The 16,481-nt window shown below is 38.3% G+C and overlaps 1 protein-coding gene and 1 long non-coding RNA gene across 3 annotated transcripts in view; one reads left to right on the top strand and one right to left on the bottom strand.

Moving 5' to 3' along the window:
- The window catches only part of DPP10 (dipeptidyl peptidase like 10), a 1,405,335-nt gene that overhangs the window by 1,033,494 nt on the left and 355,360 nt on the right, over positions 1-16,481 (bottom strand). The gene's annotated exons all lie outside the window — the stretch shown is intronic.
- Positions 451-13,786, top strand: LOC146395789 (uncharacterized). Its single transcript, XR_014830614.1, has 3 exons — positions 451-508; positions 12,916-12,996; positions 13,671-13,786. It is a non-coding gene; the product is annotated as an uncharacterized LOC146395789 (long non-coding RNA).

Below are 16,481 nucleotides of genomic sequence, written 5' to 3'. Positions count from 1 at the left end.
TTTTTTTTTTTTCAATTCAAGATACTGTCTTCACAAAAACTAGTACATTCTTTGAAGAAGAAGCCACATACTGACTTTGTCTTTCTTAAATCATTTGTCCTTATGAGGAGCAACTCTCTGGTGACTGGCTGCTGAATCAGGAAGCGTATGATGAACCAGACAGATAAAACAATGAAGAGTATTAATTGGCTCAGTCCAGATGAGGAAGGATTTACTTCTGAGGAGGGACTGATGCCTACCTAAGCGTGACACGTTCACCATTCCACACACCCCTGTTGCACTAATGTCCTGCCTGGTACAACCGAAACCTTCACTGCAACAAGTTCATGATAAAGCAAGCTGTCAGCTTCCTCTTGGTTAATATGACACACAGAGCCAATTCTCTGATAGAAGTTCAAGAGGTCAATTTTCTTGTTACTGCTACTCACAGATTTTTTTTTTTTTCTCAACAGATTCTAAATGAATTAGCTCTGAAGAATGACATTTACCAGCCACAATCACATCATGGGTAAGTGTTCAGACAATGACATAAATTAAGCATAACATGGATATCTTAATTTTTCTAGTATAACTGAGACTAAAACATTTTCCCTATGGAGTCATTTTTTCCCCCATTAGATGTTATAACTCTTTCTTGCTAAAGCCTATCAAGGAGACAATGCTGAGATAGAATTTTTTTCAGATTTTCTTTTTGAATATATGAGTAGTTCCTTGAAACTCTGATTATTCCTTGTAGAAAAATGACCTATAGATAAAAGAAAAACAGCAATATTTCTGTAAGCAGTACCCAGATTATAAAAGAAATTTAGAGCAGAAGAAAGATATTGCCATTCAAGGCCATTGTGAAACTTCACCTAAAATATTTTCTCATCTTTTTCAGTCCGCAGACCCTCTTCCTCTCTCAGTTACACAAATTTGCAAGTATTATGTCCTCTTTTACTAAACTCCTTTAAGTAAAATTACCAAATAAAGGGGAGGGCCTTTTTTGTTTTTAAATATACAGCTATTTTTCTTTTGCAATAGTTGGGATCCATCCATATTCTTGCCAACACGGTGTGAATGTTGTTCTCACATCATTCATCTATTCATGAATCATTACTACTAGCATCTATGTACATGCCTATCCTAATTCAACATGTAATGCCATCCCTAAAAAAAACAAAATAAAATTATCATACCATGTTGGTATTTTTTCCTTCCATAATATAAATCCTTCCTTTTCTCTACTATGGGAGAACCTCCTAGAATGTGAGATCCTCACAGCTAAAACCACTGCATCAGAGTCACTCCATCTCCTTTCTTCATCTCTTCCCCAATCACTCCACCCAGGGAAGGAGGAATGCTTTTCACAGAATTTGCTGACTTTGGGGCAAGGAACCTGGCTCCAGGTTTTGATACTTTTGTTCTCTGCCTTTTGAAACCAGGCTGCTAACAAAGACAGGTCACTGAGCTCCAAGCATGGTGGAAAGATTTGCTGCTCTTGTTGAGGACCAAATTTTCCAGCATCGCCCGCCTACCATTGAGATCAAGTGCTTATTTTGGTCTAATACAGGGGCAGAGAGAGCTAACTCCTTAGGGTGAAGATTTAAAGCCTTATTTCCCTTACTTCAGCTCATCAGAAGGACACTGACATTTTAATCTCAATTTGTCTTTCTTTTCCAGTCTCTTAATTGAATGCAAAGTTGGCAGATCAAGAGAAGTTTGTAAGTTTCCTTAACCCTCTATGTATGTGTCTGTGATGCATACATTTACATATGAGGAAGTAGGTTCTTTTACCTGGGTATTTGTATTTCAGTTTTGTGCTACTAAAAATTATTAGTGACAAAATTTAACCTATGTTCTATTCCTAGGGTCCAACTGGTAATAATAATTGTTCTGACTGCAAAAGCATAAAAACAAAACTCAGCAACTTGTGCCCACCACGCTTCCTCATGCATACCTCCTTTTCATTTTGAGTCTTTTTTCAGCCACACCTGAATGTTAATTTCCTTTCCCTATTTAAAAGATGAGGCTTTTAAAATAGCATTCTGGTATTGGTACCCTGGAAATCTGGCCCTTGGGGAGGGAAGGGGAAGGGGTAGGGAGAGCGTGAGAGAGAGAGTGAGAGAGCTAGAGAGCGAGCACACTTGAGAATTTCCTGGTATAAATATTTGCACCAGAGCTGATTTCAAATGGCCAGAAGTTTGACAGTCAGCTCACGGAATTCCTGAAAATGTTAACACAAGCAGCACTGTATGGCAAAACAGTCGCTAATCCAAACCAAGTTTCCTGATTCTGCCTGCTGGATTTTTTTTCAGCCACACCTCTTTGCCTCCTCATGTGCTCTTTTCTTTCATTAAATCTACTCTAATTTAAACCTTCAAACTAGATTTCTTAATTCTGCCCTCTAGATTTTCCCTTCTCAAACCATTCACTATGTGGTAGGCAGAGTTCTAATATGTAACTCTGATTTGGTCTTGTCTTTAATGCATTAAATTTCCACCAGAAATGTAAGAGAAATCCAGTTTCTCTGCATCTTTGCAAGCTTTTGGTGTTACCACATGGCATTGTTGTGCCATGTTGGTATTTTTTCCTTCCATAATATAAATCCCTCCATTTCTCCACTATGGGAGAACCTCCTAGAAGTGTGAAACCCTTGAAGCTAAACCACTATATCAGAGTCACTCCAGCTCCTTTCTTCTCTTCCTCAATCACTCCTACCCAGGGAAGGAGGAATGCTTTTCATAGAATTTGCTGACTTTGGGGGAAGGAACATATGATATATGTGTGTGTTATGATATATGTGTGCGTGTGTGTGTGTGTATATATATATTTTATGATATATATGTGGGTTATGATACGTGTGTATATATATATTTTTTTTAATTTTGGCTATTCTAATATGTGTGCAGTGATCATAGAGTTTTTAATTTCAATTATAATGATTTCTAAGAATTCTCTTTGGGTCTTTTTCAAATCTGTTTATTTACCATAATGTCTTATCCCATGCTCGTTTTTGGGTTTGGCTTTTAATTCTTTAACCATTTGACATGTATTATTTTATATTCTGTATTATTCAATTTGATCCTTGGAAATCTAGGTATGTCTGTTATTTCTCCAGACTCTCAATTATGGTGGTTTATATCTTATATGTTTATTACTTTGATATGGTGAGCTCTCATTTGGTTGAGCTTCGTCTGTGTGATTCCTGAGAACCAAAAGTGGAGATTTCTTCCAGATGGGATGTGGACAGCTCATGCAGGCAACCAGAGGCACTGACCTGGGGTCACATTAGCCCCCTCTGAGGGTCTGAACCAAAGGTACCTGCCTCGGTTTCACCTCCTTTTATGTGAGACAGCCCCCATGTTAATGTCCCAAGCTCAGCACTGATATCATAAATGCACCAAAGTAAACTGGGATTTCTGAAATTCTTATTTATTTATTTATTTATTTATTTATTGTCTTTTTAGGACCACCCCTGAGGCATACAGAAATTTCCAGGTTAGGAGGAACTGAATCTGAGTTGTAGTTGTGGGCCTATGCCACAGCTACAACAGCGTGGGATCTGAGTTGCATCTGTGACCTATGCCACAGTTTGCAGCAATGCCAGATCCTTAACCCACCAAGCAAAGCCAGGGATCAAACCCGAATCTTCATGGATGCTATGTCAGGTCCTTAACCAGCTGAGCCACAATGGGAACTCCTAAAATTCTTAACATTTTTTTCTTAAGTTTGAGCTAAATTATTGTGAGTGTGTTTAGGCCACTGGAGACTTCCCTTTTTCTCTTAATATTTAAAAAGTTTTGTAAAATATATGTGTGTTATTACCGATTTAAGACTTTTTTTTTAGCTCTAACAGAAGGATCTCCTCTGCTACATTGCCAGAAGCATATGGCCTTGACTCCATTTCCCATATTTGTATGGTTGCCCCTTAGTAGTGCTTTGGTATTCACATAACACTTAATGAAGGAACAAAGGAATGAATAAATTAATAAAAATATATATAAATGACTCAATTCATAACCTGTTGGGGGTGTATCAGGATTACACCGAATCTTAGAAATTTCCCTTTAAAAAATTGAGTGAAGCTATGATGATTTTAGCACCCAAGTTCTATACATACTCTCCAGCACACATATCTATACTATTTCACATAACAACTGTACAATTATATGGTAAAAATGGATCAAAACTTTAAAGTATAGTTTTTAAAAGCTGATGATGGTCAAAAGTTAGCCTACCTGTGAAACCATAAAAATCCAAAGAAAAAACTGAAAATGTACCATGTTACATGGTACTGGCCATGGTTACATGGCTACTCACCATCTGAATATATAGAGTTGGTGATTCCTGATCAAAATGACTAACCCAATATAGATAAACCATTAGAAATCATGTTCATTCAAAAGCTAGAATCATACCTCTGCAGTCTAAACAGGTTATTTGTTATATTATAAAAGTCTAACCCCTCAGGGTCATTTTTTTTCCTTCTAATTTCCTTGCTATAGTCAGTACAATAAAGTCATTTCTTCTCTAGAGTTATATACATAAGTTGAAATTTTAAGCAAAATGTTATTGCATTCTTAGGTCTTGGACTGAAACACCTTCCTACTCAATCTAATTAGTGATTTATTTAACTGTGTTTTCCTTTCTTAATATATCAAAATGCTATTCATATGTGACAACAATATATTTTAAGGAAAAATTATTTATAAATTCATCTTCTTTGTATTTATTTTTGCAATTTTGATGCTCTATTGGCCTTCATGGGGACAAATATCATTGATTAGATAAACCTTTACATCATAAACACAAATGTCAGCTTCATTAAATAAACTTCTAATTTATTGATCTCATACATATTATTTGGGTAACAAATTTAAGCAATGAGTTCTATAAAAAGTCTGAAAGAATTCTAATTTCTCTCTAGGTGTAGACTTTAAGTTTTTTAATTTATGGACGAATCTTAATGTCAGTAAAATTCAGATCAAAACTGTGTTCTATTTTCCCTCAGAATAATTCAACTAGAAAGAAAACTAAACCTAATAGAACCATGATAAAAAAAAAAAAGTAGCAATTTAAGAGGCTGGCAATTGCAAAGAAATGAAAAACACAGTGAGATATGTCAAGCACTGCAGTATAAATAATATAAAAATATGCAATTTTTCAGATTAAATAAACTCTCCTTCCCTGTTTTGATGTTGACTGCAATACCATTTAGTAATACAGTTTGAGGCATCCGAGTAACTATTTAAGCCATATTTACCAAAAGGAGTTGCATAAAAAAGCAAGTCTTTGATCCTCACAAAACAGTTTTAGCATTTGATGTGCTCTGTGGAGTGTTCCAGATTTAAAAAAAAAAAAAAAAAAAAAAAAAAAAAAGTCTTTCAGCAAAAGAGCCAGGTCTGTGGAGATGACAGAAAGGAAAGAGAACACTGGACTCAAATTGCATCCAGGATCCAAAATCTTATCAAAGAAGTGACAGTGGTGAACCCACCTGGAAGGATCACCTACAGGAGCTGGAGGAGGTAGGAAGGGGTTTCCAGGGCTGCCATACTCCGACTTGGCTGAAATTCATTCATTGGCCCAAGGCTGGAGTTCACATATGCCAAATTCTTAGGCATCTGCTGCCAATTTTCTCTTTCCCATTCCTATGGCCACTAGGGTGTGTGGCCTTATAAACATGCCAATTCAATATGATCCTTTCTTTGGTTTTCAGGAGTCATTATTAGCACTATCAAATTTTTCCTGATTGGAATTTATTATCATCTGCAGTCAATCATGTAGTCTTCTTTCTTTAGTTTTCTGGTTAATCTTTGTAAAATATAAAACCATTCTTTTTACTTCTGGAACATAATTTAAGCCAGAGAAAAATATAAAAATATAAATCAAATCAGGATTCAGAAACAGTACATCCAGAAAAGATTTCACCTGATATTAGAATTTATTTGATCAGCAGGGCATACTTTTTTTTTTCCCCTTTTTTGGCCCAATATGGCTCAGGTTTGATCCCTGTCCTGGAGACTTCCACATGCCATCAATGTGGCCAAAAATTAAAACAAAAACAAACAAACAAAAACAGAATGACCAGTGTTAGAGCTGCCTGAAAGCCAAAAGAGAGAGAGGAAAAAGTTATACCTGACTATAAGTCATGTCAGTGGTTTTCTCTTAACATCCAGATGAGACCCAAGTCCCTTAGCATCACACAAAAGACCCATCATGATTTTGCCTCTTCCCTATTTCCAGATTCATTTCTCAATCTGTCCTCACATGTTTCAATGCTCTGGCCAGACCAGCCTGCAGTATCTCCAAAATATCAGTTTCACAGCTCACAGCCCGATGCACTTGAACTTCCCACTACAACTTCCCAGATTCTGATTTTTCATTTTTTGTCTTTTTTTGCCATTTCTTGGGCCACTCCTGTGGCATATGGAGGGTCCCAGGCTAGGGGTCGAATCAGAGCTGTAGCCACCAGCCTATGCCAGAGCCACAGAAACCCCACATACAAGCCCCGTCTGAAACCTACACCACAGCTCACGGCAACACAGGATCCTTAACCCACTGAGCAAGGCCAGGGATTGAACCCACAACCTCATGGTTCCTAGTCGGATTTGTTGACCACTGAGCCACGATGGGAACTCCTTTGATTTTTTTTTCCACCTGGAAAATTTATTCTCATCCAGAAAGACTCATATCAGAACTCCATCCCTTCCTATATTTCAGATCTGAGTGAACAGACTTTCTCTCTGATCACCCAATAGCACACATATATTGATTTCATAATCCTTGCCAAACCGTAGTCTATGTCTCACATCTCAGCCTCCCCAGTACACATCAGATGCATCAGAGGTGCTCAGTAAAGGAAAGCATTTCACAGAGTTTTTCTACTAGTCTATCTGGGTCAGAAATCATCTCCTACGCCTGGTACCATTTTTACGCAGACCATGGTTAAATCTCCACTCAGAATGTTATGTTATGGATCTGATCTGATGCTGCCTGGTAGCTTCTAATTGTTCGATTTGTCTGTCTGGTTACTGGCAGCCTGCTGGGTGTTAGAAGGGAAACTTGCAGCTATTTTAAGAGCTGCATATTGAGTCAACCCTGAAAGTTTTGTTTATCATTTTCCTTCTTCTGCTTCCTTTTATAGTTCTTGGGACCACTCAAAAGCATTTAAAGCCATCTTTCAATTTATTTTTTTTCAATGTATATTTCCAGCTGAGTTCTTTTTTTATTCACTTGGTATAATTCCTCTGGCATAATTCTCACATGGGCTTTGAGAAGAGTTCACATCACATTATTTCAGCCTCTCAGTTGTTTATACTATTATACTGAGGGATGAAACAGAAGGAGAAGAAAGTCGGATTCTCTTTGAGAGGTTAGATAGTACTGCATAGCAATTAGAGCAAGCAGAAGAAAAGATGCTGAAGCAGAGACATCCAGGTGGATTCTTGATCTAATGTTTATGGTTTCCTTCAGAGCTACTGTTTTAGAGGAGAATAAAATCTCTCTTATGAATTGATCCTTCCTTTAAGAATGTGGCAAGGCATGTAATTAAGGCTAAGAAGGTGGTTGATGAAGGAAAAGCAAATAAAAGCAGTGACTCAGAGGAGGCGTAGCATCTGCTTCAGGAATAATTCTGTTTGTGTGTGGAAACAAGAGGATCAACTTCAAGAGAGGCAGAGAAAGTAGCAGGTGGCACAGTGTTTTGGAGTCTGACACCAGCTCTGGTATCTGCCTTTCTGTCACTGTGGGGCTGCATCTCAAGCCAGTGTGCATGAGAAGAAAACTAGTCCCATGAGGTGAAATAGAAAATGAATGGGTCTCCTCATTAGAAGACTTCTTAGAGCCATTTCTTTAAGGTTGGAATTCCTAAAAGAGGAGTTGACAAGTGGTGACACAGTTTCTAAGCAGCAGCATGGAGGAAAGCTTTCAGGTGTGCACAGACTTGACTGGGAAGAAAATGATGAGCTCAAATGGATAAGAAGTGTAGTATTCCCACCACAGCAGGCACATGGGGGCTATGCTTTCCACAGCTCCCTTTGCCTCTCAAGTCCCATGGGGATGAGACCTGGAGGGCCCAGGAATGTGTGTCATACCTGAGAAACACTGAGCTTAGGAAATCCTCACTTTTATTAAGAAGGCTCTTGGCCAATCCATCTATCTCCCCTACAGAGAAAATCATTATCTTTATCACCTAGGAATACAAGCAAATCTCTCCAGAGAGTGGACAGAATTTCTACTTTCCTACCCTGGAAGGTCTCTTCATAAAAACATTCTTCAGCTGACATTCTTAAATTCCTAAAATGCTTTTGCTCAGAAGACGGTAAAAAAAAAAAAAAAAAAAAAAAAAAGAGCAATTCAGGAATGTTGTCTCTCAACAGGGATGTGATATGTAATATTTTCCAAACCCACTTAAATCACTAAAAGGATCCATCCTCCTTTTTGTTGTTGTTTTCTTTGTTTGTTTGTTTGTTTTGCCCAGTTAACGTTCATTACAATGCTCTTCGTAGTACCCTGGTGGAGAATCTGGGAAAAAAGGCTTGGAATCAGACAACTTGGTTCCAAAGACAACTTAAGACATACTAGTTATATGATCTCCAGCCAGTTTCTTAAGCCATCTGAGTCTCAATGTTTTCAGCTGTAATATGGGGAAAATAACCAAAAAAAGAGGAAATATCATGACAATTTATTTATGCACGTGAATATACAATAAAATCAAAGTAGTCAACATAACTTATTAGTTTCCCTGCTTTATTTCATTCAAAAAATTGCTCCTAAAGTATCTCCATTGTGTCAACTTTATGTATTCATTTTTCAGGGAACTCCTCACTCATTTTCCAAATACATCCAGTAAGAAACAAGGTAATATTCCACCTTTGTAAAGTCAGAAATTGGGCTGTGTCCTTTTTTCCTTTCTAATACAAATTTCACTCATTTTAATGATATTAAATTTCTTCCCTCCAGAAGGAAATTAAAAAATACAATTTTGGCAAGTCATGTCATTATTCTAAGTTAAATATCTAAACCTATTTACTTGTGTTGGCAGTGGATCTTACATCAGGTTTCCCAGAAATGAGGCCTGAAAAACAGGGACTTGTGTAAGTGGGAGGGAGGCAGAAAGAAAAGCCCATAAGGAACTGAGCAAACTAGAACACTGCTGGATTAGAATCTCAGTGAAGACCTGTCTCACAGGAAACTCTGGAGCCTACACAGCTTTATATCACTTCAAGGCAAGGCCTTTTGTTATGTATTTAGTTAGACGTTGGCTGCAGGATACAATCAGAGGGAAGTGTCCTCTCTCCCAGGTAATTTCCCAGTATGCTGAGGACAATTCTTCCAAGGAGGATGCACTGAAGATACTCACAGCTATTGGGAGTGGGCACACCTGCCTGGGAAAGAGGGTCTGGATGGGCTGCCATAGAGGATATGACATAGGGACCCCGGTTAGAGAAACTCTGATAGCAGTAGAGTTTATGGAAGAGATAGGTAGCTCAGGATGGGGGTGGGGGTGGTACAGATAGAGAGGAGTGGGTGGATGCAGGATTTAAAAATAATGAATGTTGGAGTTCCCGTCGTGGCTCAGCTGTTAACGAATCCGACTAGGAACCACGGGGTTGTGGGTTCGATCCCTGGCCTTGCTCAGTGGGTTAAGGATCCAGCGTTGCCGGAACTGTGGTGAAGGTCGCAGACGCGGCTCGGATTCCGCGTTGCTATGGCTCTGGCGTAGGCCGGTGGCTACAGCTCCGATTCGACCCCTAGCCTGGGAACCTCCATATGCCGTGGGAGTGGCCCAAGAAATGGCAAAAAGACAAAAAAAATAATGAATGTCAAAGCTAAGATACATCAAGTGCTGCTCTGTTAGTGTCCTTTTGATCTGGTTACAAATATTGTTTCACCTTTTCAGATTCTTCCATCTGCTTCCATTTCCATAAATCTCCTGATTGCTAACTATTTTCCTGGTGCTTTGACTTTTCATTCCATCCTGACCCTCCAATTCTTGGCAATTTCTCAGGTGCTGTCTAATTTCCCAGACTTTTGAGCCCTCATTTTGCACTCTTGATCTCAACTCATTTCCCTGGCCTCTGACCTACTGTTACCTAAACACTTATAAATCTGGGCTCTGCTCTTCTGGCCCAAATTACTTGCCTTGTCCCCACAACCTTCTCATTATGAAGTAGGATAGACAGAGCCATTTTCATGCTGGGGCTCCAATAGCTTTGGAGAAAAAATTTTTCCGGACCATAGAGGTGTTCAGAGACAGCAGGAAAAGAGAAGATAAAACTAAAGAGTTTTCCATTTGTGTGTGTGTTTAAGATTTATAGGCACTAGTCTAGAACTACATAGTGTAGAAAAAAAGAAATATCCTGAGTTTTATTGTCTGAAAGATAAGGTTTTATAATCTAGCTACTATAATATTTAACTCTGCTTTTATGAATGATACCGCTGTCATCAGGAATATCTAAAGACTATCATTGTCCTACAATCAGGCTACAAACAGCTCGACCACAACCAAAATGGTTAATATCTAGATATTTGGGTACTTCATATGGAAAGCATCAATTATCTGGAAACATCACTTTTCCAGGCAACTCCTTCTTTCTCCTAAATATGATCAATATATTCAGTTACTGTAATGTAAGTAGATTAGATCAAACACTTGGAAAGTAGTCTTTTGGATAACTTTAAAATTAACCCAATTTGTCTTGATAGTCCTAGTGAAAAACCTTTGAAAATGCATTAGTCCATTTCTTGCCCTGCGAATGGAGCCTTTGAAACTAATTGACTTTTTGTTTTGTAACTCGAAATCTTCCTGGACGACGGGTTATCTAAATATCAATTTTCACTTAACTAGAATCCACACATGAAAGACATGGGAGGTTGCTTTGCCTGTTTTTTGAATTTTTAAAAATTTCATGATGAAACTTTATTTTTCTATCCTTTATGTCATTTTCTGACAAGCTAAGTGCAGACAATGTACAGTTAATTGAGGTTCCTTCTATTTTCCAGTGTGATTAATCAAGATTTTGCTGTAAAATAATCCATTTTTCATGCATAGAGACATCTCTAATTTAGCCTTATTTTTTACAGGGTTGGAGGGAAAATGTGAACCCATACATTTATTTGAAATACAATTAGAATAATGGAAACATCTATATCTTCTTAGCATTAAAGACTGTAGAATAGACAATTAAAGCTATCCCAGATTAATACTATTAAAATGTCATGAGTAATATAGGCCTGGCCATCTGATTTATCATTCATCATTACTATATAACTTAGTCAGAAGCAATGTAATGAGGAAGGAAGCTAAATTAACACAGCTATGAATTCTTAAGTAGAGGAGAAAAAACCTCTCATATTAGACCGCTTCTCAGAAGAAGGACTTCAGCTGTCTAATGTGTTATTTATCGGAATAGTAGCTGAGGGATCTGTTCAGCACATGCTATGTCAATAGCACCTGCACCAGTTTGAATGGTGGGTCTTGAAGTTTATGATGCTATGATGCTATGGTAGAAAGTGAACAGGGTTAAAATGACCACATATTAAACTGGTGATGGCTTTACCTGTTTTTATTCAGGCAAAAGTTCTGCAAATTCTTATATATGTAGTTGGGTGAAGTGGCTAAATTCTGGATCTGAAACTAATAGTAGAAATAATTTGGAGCTCCTGTTGTGGCTCAGCAGGTTAATAATCTGACTAGTATCCTTGAGGATTCCGGTTCGATCCCTGGCCTCAATCAGTGGGTTAAGGATTTACCACAAGCTACAGGGAAGGCTGCAGATGCGGCTTGACCCTGCATTGCTATTATGGCTGTGGCGTTGGCCTCAACTGCAGCTTTAACTCAGCCCCTAGTCTGGGAACTTCCTTATGCCATAGGCGTGGCCCTAAAACAAACAAACAAACAAACAAACAAACAAAAAAAAAGAGCACTTCTTAAAGTACATATGCAGAGAACCAGTTAACACTGAGAATTGTATTTAACAGAAGGGCACCCAAACCTTCAAGGGCAGCTTGTTATATTTGATTCTGTGAGAACCTAGGGACTCTATAGAGAGTCCCCACAGAACTGTACTTAAGGGGTGTGGCCCGAATAGAGTGTAGGGGTTGTTGGCCTCTGACCGCTGGAATCTATGCCAGTGATTCTCAAACCTGAGTGCACACTGGCGACACCTGGGAAAACTTGCCAAATCAGAACGCTGGGTTCCATCCCCAAATTTGCTGATTCAGCAGATCTAGGAAGGGTTGGGAAAATCTGCATTTCTAACAAGTTCCAAGATGCTGTTGGTCTGGGGACCACACTTTGAATCCCTGAATTCTACTGTATATCTTGGTTTACCAAATAAGAGTTTCTTCGAAGAATAACATTCAAAATCTAAAAAGATCAGGTAATAGGTGAAAAATGTAAAAAACATTCATATCAGTAAAGTCTCTTTGATTTTTTTTTTTTCTTTTTAGGGCCCCTCCTGAGGCATATGGAATTTCCCGGGCTAGGGGTTAAATCAGAACTGCAACTGCTTGGCTGTTCAGCAACACCAGATCCAGTTGCGTCTGGGATCTAAGCTGCAGCTTGCAGCAATGCCAGATCCTTAACCCCTGAGTGAGGCCAGGGATCAAAACTGCATCCTCATGGATACTAATTGGGTTCTTAACCTACTGAGCCACAATAGGAACTCCTCTAATTTTTTAAAAAAAATTTATTAGAATATAGTTTCTTTACAGTGGGGTGTCAATTTCTGCTGTACAGCATAGTGACCCAGCCATGTGTGTGTGAGTCACACACACATATACACATTCTTTTTCTCATACTGTTTTCAGCCTCTGGTACCTGAACACTTCTGGCTGCCACAGACACCCAGGTGTGCAAACTAGTTTATTTCTCCTTACTAACTAGTGTCTTCTTCCCTCTTCCCCTCCCTTCTTCCCTCCTCCGTGTAGTCAAGATTTAATATACTGGAGATACCAGGCCAGGTGCTATGAATTTTAATAAGATGAAGCCCTTGAGAAGTTTATAATCTGGTATGTAAAGTCTGCAGATGATGACCATATGAGAGGTACTTTAACAGAACTTTCCTCCCCCTGTTTGCCAAGAAATAATTAATTTGTCCTAGCACTATGGATAAATGTTTCACTTAAGAGGTAATATTTGAATGGGTTCTTAAAGGATGAGTAGAATTTTTTCCAGTCAGGGAAAAAAAAAAAAAAAAGGTGTTTCAGGCCAGGAAAATGCCTTCATGAGATTATACTTTGAAATTTCTGAGCATCTGACAATTAGAGGGGGAAGAAGCTATGGAAAAGAGAGCTTGAAGGAGACGTTGTATTCTTGCTATATTGATATAAGGTTGACACTTCAGAAAGCTCTGTGATGGCAGGAATGATGATTGATAGCCTTTCTTCAATGTGTTCCCAATCCAATTTCCAGGGTCTTCCCTGAAATTCAGATTATTTCCCCATAGAAATTCAGATTTATTTGTCTGGTGGAACTTAGCCCCAGGGATTTACTGTAGCTCCCCAGGTTATTCTAACACGCAGCCAGAGCTGAGAACCACTGTGAAATCTGCCCCGAGTGTGACCTATTTTAGAAGCACTCCTACTGGGTGAAACATAGAGAGTGGAATTGAGTTGTTCTCCAATTTCCTTATTAGCCGTAAACACTTTTTTCCCACTGAAATACATGTGTTTCTCCCCTCCAGACTTCAAATGTTGCCAACCAAACAAGCCCAGATCATGACCGTGATCACTCAGAGTCTCCAAGACCCTTCGCAGAGATGAGCTCCTGCGTAACTCCACAGATCCCCAAGTCAAGGAGATACCTTCCCTTGCCTTTTCCTGAACCAGCATGCCTTTACGTTGTGCATGCAATGCCTCTTATAATTCATAATTCTTTCAACCAAAAGGTTTTTTTTTTCCTTTCTTCCTTGTATCTTAACTCCTGCCACATGGGAAATACTCAATAAATATTTATTTCATGATGCTAAAAGGAGGGGAAAAGGCATACGAAAGATGTAAAGTATACAGTTTGAAAATAAAAGAAATGATGTTGACTGCATGTTTGGGACATATATTTCTTTGGAGCCTTGGACATCCTGAGTTCTTCCTTGCCTCATCACCCTCTGACTTGCAGCTCCCCTTGTGGCTCCACCTTACTCTGCCATCTTGACTAAGAAGGGTGGACGGGACTTGGAGATTCTATCACCCCAAACGCACAGTTTTCTACAGTCACTAAATCTTGTTTGTCTACTTCATTGCACTTAACTAGGACCTATCATTTGTTTCCTTATTTATCATCTGACTTTAGACTGTAAGAACTAAGAGATCAGAAACCATATCACAAATACTGTAACCATTTCCTAGTCCACTGCTAGGTACTAACAGAGGGGATTTGATGAATAATTTGCGGAACAAATGAATGAATGACTGAATGGAAGAAAAGAGTCCAGACACTAAATAAGATCCATTTCTCAGTTCTGCTAACTACAGTAAGATTTCTCTAACATTTTTATGTAAATAGCATAATACTTTACCAACAAAAATATTCAATTAGTGAGTTATTAACATTTTAAAAAGATACATCTGCAGTAAATGACCTAATCCAAACTCATGAGTCACATTGATGTTTTTAAGTATTTACTGTAAACTCGATCTCTTTTTTGCAAAATAGTTTGTATAATTTACTAACACGAAATTTAACCATTCATTTAAATACTGTCTCAGCAACATGGATGCAACTAGACATTCTCATTCTAAGTGAAGTAAGTCAGAAAGAGAAAGACAAATACCATATGATATCACTTACATGTGGAATCTAAAATATGGCACAAATGAACCTATCTACAAAACAGAAACAGACTCACAGACATGGAGAACAGATTTGTGATTGCCAAGGGGGAGAGGGGAGGGTGGGATGAATGGAGAATTTGGGGCTAATAGCTGAAAACTATTATATTTAGAATAGATAATCTCTGAGGTCCTACTGTATAGCACACAGAACTATATCCAGTCTCCTGGGATAGACTATGATGGAAGATAATATTTTTAAAAAAGAATACAAAAAGAAAAAATAAATAAATACAGTCACTTTGTTTGCTGGACCATTTTAGTTTGCACTCAAATCAGAATCCCAGTTATATTTGAAAAACATGTTTTACTTGATATTTTATTTCATAATCCCATAAACATATTGTTCTTATCTATAGGACAGTCTGCTTAGTTATTAAGTGTTTCAAAATCACTCCCAAGAAAAACCCATGAGAGAAATTCCATCGATATACAAGGGAGTGGGCTTCTTTGGCCTCAAACAGATTTTCCTAACCCAGGCTGCAAATTACAATGATCTAGGGATCTATTAAAAAGAATACAGATGCCAGGCTCCACCCTCTGAGGTTCCAACTGCACTGACTTGGAGTGGAGCCAAAGGATTTCTACTATTTTTAATGCTTCTAGGTGGTTTTCCTATGTAGCCAAGGCTGAGGATCAATGATTTAAAGTAAGAAAAAAAAATAACTACGCTCAAGCCGAGAATGGACTGCTGGCTCTCCAGACTTTGGGACTTGCCCCAACATTCAAATCAATCAAGCCATTACACATAAAATGTAGAGAAATCACTGCTATTTGTACCCTTGGTATTGGCAACCTGAATGGTCCATGGATATAAAAGACTCTAGCTAGGGACCTGTTATATATGGCAAATGGCTCAGGACTAGAACTGGTGGTGAACAGAACAAATGATCACCTATTCATTGGCCCTTCAACGTCTGTGTTAAGCTTCTGCCCAGGTCATCTTCCAACCCTTACATGTCCTTCCCCTTGCTGTTAACAACCTGTCTTTCCTCCTGGAACCAACCAAAGCCATGACGCTCCAATGCAACCACTCTAGAGCTCCAGTGCAATTCTAGATCCTTCCCCTTTCCATAGTCTGAACTACATACATTTTTAAACATCTTGAACTGAGAAACAATTATGCACTAAGTGTTCCATTAATCATTTCACATATTATTTCCTTTTGTATGCATAATAATCTCTTTTTAGCTCATCTATATATTGCCTTATACCGTATTTTCATCTTTTCCTAAAGATTTCATGTCCTTCAAGGTCAAATACAATACAAAATATTTCATTGTATTAAGTCACAAGGCTAAGGGATGAAGAAGGAAGGAAGAGAAGGAAAATTGATGTATAGAGTCCCTAGAAGATGCCAACTGATGTCTTATTTAAGCTCACAGTTACCTTCAAAGATTTGACTTATTTTCTCCATCACATAGCTGTAAAACTGAGGCTCAGAAAAGTTACATAACCTAAAATAGGATAGAATTTGAACTCAATTTGGTCACAGTGGAGGAAACACTATCCTGGTATTTGAGGTGAGGGTGGGTTGGCAAATTGAGCATTACTTCCTTTATAGAAGAGCCCCTTATTAATTGCCACTTTTGTTTCCAGAGGAAGGATAACCATGGGCTCATAATTCCTGATTCCTTTCTATTCCTCATTTCCTGCTTTCCTTGAGA

Source organism: Sus scrofa, chromosome 15 (genome assembly GCF_054392235.1).
Source record: "Sus scrofa isolate SSC_HxYL_T2T_F1_AM1 chromosome 15, Sscrofa_HxYL_maternal_Yorkshire_Landrace_v2.0, whole genome shotgun sequence".
Lineage (NCBI taxonomy): Eukaryota > Metazoa > Chordata > Mammalia > Artiodactyla > Suidae > Sus > Sus scrofa.
The sequence above is the reverse complement of the archived record's forward strand: the minus strand, read 5'-3'. Positions and strand labels throughout refer to the sequence as shown.